This window comes from Rhinopithecus bieti, unplaced genomic scaffold (genome assembly GCF_001698545.2).
Source record: "Rhinopithecus bieti isolate Rb0 unplaced genomic scaffold, ASM169854v2 scaffold_31548, whole genome shotgun sequence".
NCBI lineage: Eukaryota > Metazoa > Chordata > Mammalia > Primates > Cercopithecidae > Rhinopithecus > Rhinopithecus bieti.
In genome coordinates, this window is record NW_016814470.1 from 3,518,517 (window position 1) to 3,523,008 (window position 4,492).

General features: G+C 42.2%; 1 pseudogene; it reads right to left on the minus strand.

Moving 5' to 3' along the window:
- Window positions 1-2,616: 2,616 nt before the first annotated feature.
- Window positions 2,617-3,428, minus strand: LOC108514694 (40S ribosomal protein S15a-like; annotated as a pseudogene).
- Window positions 3,429-4,492: the final 1,064 nt, after the last annotated feature.

Here is a 4,492-nt window from a genome sequence, read left to right on the forward strand (position 1 = left end):
TTGCGATCTAGATAAGGTTAATTTGCCCTCCCTTTTGTTTCACTTGATCAGGCTTGAAAACATTTGTCTATTTGTCTTTTCAAATTTATTTTTTCCTGTCTGTTTCATTGTTTTGTACGTCCGTCTACTATTTTCCCTTATTCTACTTTCTTTACCTATATTTTGCATTTCCCCCCGGTTTGTTTTTGTTGAAAGCTATACTGGGTTGAATAGTGTCCCCCTAAAATTGATGTCTACCCAGAACCTATAAATAAGGCCTTATTTGGAAATAGGATTTTTGCAGAGGTAATCAAATTAAGATGATGTCATACTGGATTAAGGTGGGCCCTAAATCCAATATGACTGGTGTCCTTATAAGAAAAGAGAAATTTGAACCCTGAGACAGACACACAGGGAGAATGCCATGTGACAACTGAAGCAGAGATTGGAGTGATGTATCTATAAGCCAAAGATTGCTGGCAATCACCAGAAGACAGTGAGAGGTCTACGAAGCCGCCTCCTTCAGTGAGACCATGGTGTTGCCAACACTGTGATTTCAGTTCTAGCCTCCAAAACCATTAGACAATAAATGTCCATTGTGTTAAGCCACACAGTGTGTGGAAATTTGTTATGGCAGCCCTAGGGAACCAATGCAAAAGCTAAGTTCATGCATCATTAGTCTTTCCTGCTTTATAATAAGTACAAATAAGTTTATATATTTCCCTGAAGACTACTTTAACGTCACCTTAAAGTAGTACTTCAGTTAATTCTAATTTTATCGTAGTTTTTTCATCAACCCATTAATTATTTAGACCTGTGTTTTAAAACTTCTCGATGTATACAAGTTTCTAGCCATCTTCCTGTTGTTGTTGACATAAAATTTTATCATTAAATGTTTTGTATTATTTTACTTTACTTACTTACTTATTTTTAGAGATGGGGTCTTGCTGTGTTGCTCAGGCTGGACTCAAATTCCTGGGCTCAAGCAATCATCCCACCTCTTCCTCCTAAGTAGCTGGGACTGTGCCCAGCTATATTACTTAAAAAAATTTTTTGGAACTTACTGTGCAGTTGAATACTTAGTCAATACTTAGTCAATGTTTATAAATGTTCCATTTGTATTTGTGAAGAATGTACATTTTCTATTCAAAGTTCTACATATATCAATTACATTCACAGGTCGTCTGATCATTGCTGTGTTAAAGACTAGCTAATTGATGAACTAACTTGTTCCCCTTCCTCCTGGGCACACAATTAGGCTACATTTCCTGGACTTTTTTGCAATTAGATGTGGTCTTGTACTGAGTGTTGGCCAATGGAGCATGAGCAGAAATTATGTGTGTCACTTCCAGGCACAGCTCACATGTGATTCTCCTTTCTGTCTGTCACTGTGAATGCCAAGATCTCAACACTCAGAGTGACCTTGGAAACTACATGTTGAAGGTGGCAGGGTATCTATCAGCTTGAATTCCTCGCAGAGACCCTTCCTCCATGCCCCACAACCAAACACTGAACTTAACATGAAAAAGAAATTAACCTCGATTGTCTAAGTGTTCAGCTACTGATAGTTAAGAGTTTATTTGTTACAGTTGCCAGTGTGACTTAAACTAATACTGTTTTGCTCTTCAGATACTCTATACTTTTATACTTTTTTGTCTTCTTCTTTTGTCAGTGTCTGATGAATGTGTGTGAGTCTCTCGATACAAATATAGGTCTAGGCTGGGCACAGCGGCTCATGCCTGTAATCTCAGCACTTTTGGAGGCAGAGATGAGAGGATCACTTGAACCCAGGAGTTTGAGACCAGACTGGGTAACAAAGTGAGACCCCATCTTTACAAAAACTAAAAAAAATTAGCCAGGTGCAGTAGTCTGTGCTTGTAGTCCCATCTACTCAGGTGGCTAAGGCAGGAGGACCCCTTGAGCCCAGGAGTTCAAGGTTATAGTGAGCTATGGTCATGCCACTGTACTCCAGCCTGGGTGACAGAGCAAGAGCCTGCCGGAAAAAAAAAAAAAAAAAAAAAAAAGGGCTGGGTACCGTGGCTCACACCTGTAATCCCATCACTTTGGGTGGCCAAGGTGGGTGGATCACCTCAGGTCAGGAGTTCAAGACCAGCCTGGCCAACATGGTGGAACCCCATCTCTACTAAAAATACAAAAATTATTCGGGTGCGGTGGTGTGTGCCTGTAATCCCAGCTACTTGGGAGGCTGAGGCAGGAGAATCGCTTGAACCTGGGAGGTGGAGGTTGCAGTGAGCCGAGATTGCACCACTTTACTCCAGCCTGGGTGACAGAGCGAGACTCTATCTCAAAAAAAAAAATAAAATTAAATTAAAAATACACATACACACACACACACAGACACAGACATAGACACACACACACAGACACAGCTATATGATTCCAGATGTATACAAATTATAAATTACTCTTAGTAATCCATAAAATCTTGCTGTATATTTCAAAGCTATGTTGTTAGATATGTAAACTCATGTTATAATTTTTTGGAAAAGCATTCCTTTTATCAGTATGAAAATTATTTTTGCTGATATTTGCCAGGTTTTAACCATTTTATTTATTCATGTTTTGGAAGCACCAGAGTCCATTGAGACATTTTATTTGTAGGTATGTATTATACCCCTAGAAAAAGAATTCCAGGATTTTCCCTCCTATGTGTTTTTTGTCTTGCTTTTTTTATGGTCCATGATACCAGCTGAGATTGTTAGTACAATGAATTGAAACTGGTGGGATGAAAGCAGGTTATTCTGCCATTTTTCTAGATCTTTGAGTTGGACATTGATATGGTTTGGATGCATGTCCCCTCCAAATCTCATGTTGAAATGTGATCCCCAGTGTTGAAGGTAAGGCCCAGTGGGAGGTGTTTGAGTCACGGGGGCAGATGACTTAAGAATGGCTTGGTGTCCTCCTTGCCATAATGAGTGAGTTCTCGCTCTGAGAGTTCACCGAGATCAGGTTGTTTAAAGGAGTGCGGCCCTTTCCCTCCATCCCTTGTTTCCATTCTTGCCATGTGATGTTCCTGCTTCCCTTCACCTTGCACCATGAGTGGAAGCTTCCTGAGGCCTTCACCAGAAGCAGATGCCAGTGCCGTGCTTCCTGTATGGCTTGCAGAACTGTGAGCCAAAATACATCTCTTTTCTTTATACATTACCTAGCCTTAAGTATTTCTTTATAGCAATGTGAAATGGACCAACACACATCAAATCTGGGGCTGATCACTCCACACTTGTTTAACGTGCCTGTGAGGTTCACTATTTTCTCAGCTCTGTGATCATCAATGGTTTCAAATCACCAATGTAGCCATGCTTTATCATCACAGTTAGAAACTGGATGATGACTTTGGAGCATGGCCTAATATGAACCTGGCATTTGCCCCTCTTCTCAGCATTGTTGATGCTCTTGAGAGTATCAGCCAGGACATTAATGTGCACCATTACGGCTGCTGAGTAGCCTCACCCTCCCAAGCTCCCAGTAAAGCCCCAGCAATGAGAAGCTGCACCGCCCACCTGGCCACAAATCCCCAATGCTACCTGCCCCAGGCCAAGGCACTGCTTTAGTTGCTAAGAGGAGCCAGGCACTGCGGTGTGAGCCTGGACTACCGCCTCTCTGGGTGGCTGAAAGTTCCGGCTCTCACCAGCGCTGCAGCCTGCACCTCATGGACCTGGGTCCTCAGAATGTGGAGCATGGGGTGTCTGGATATGGCTCTCCTCTATGCCTGTCCAGAACACTGCAAGGCCAGGATTCCTGCCCAGTGGGGCTCAGTGTCCTCGAAGAGCACTGAACCAGAGCCTTAGATTGCAGGATGGTGCCAATGACCGATGATCCCAACCGTTTTGAAGTGTACAATTCAGTGGCATTAAATACATAAGCATTGTCGCACAACCATTACTACCATCATTTCCAGAATGTTTTCATCTTCCCCATCTGAAACTCTGTACCCATTGAATGCTAATTCCCCGTTCTCCCCCTCCAGCCCCTCCCAATTGCCATTTTACTTTTTGTCTCTATGAATTGACTAAGTACCACATATAGATGGAATCATACAATATGTAGTCTTTTGTGACTGGCTTATTTCACTTAGCATAAAGTCTTCAAATTTCATTCATGTTGTAGCATGTGCCAGTTCTTCATTTTTTTGCTGAATAATATTCTATTCCAACATTCTTTTTTTTTAAAAAAAAAAACAACAGGTTGGACTGGGTGTGGTGGCTCACACCTGTAATCCCAGCACTTTGGGAGGCCAAGGCAGGTGGATCACAAGGTCAGGAGTTTGAGACCAGCCTGACCAACATGGTGAAACCCCGTCTCTACTAAAAATACAAAAATTAGCCAGGTGTGGTGGCACATGCCTGTAATCCCAGCTACTCAGGAGGCTGAGGCAGAAGAATCGCCTGAACCTGGGAGGTGGAGGTTGCAGTGAGTTGAGATCACACCACTGCACTCCAGCCTGGGCGATTGAGCAAGACTCCATCTCAAAAAAAAAAAAAAAAAAAAAAAA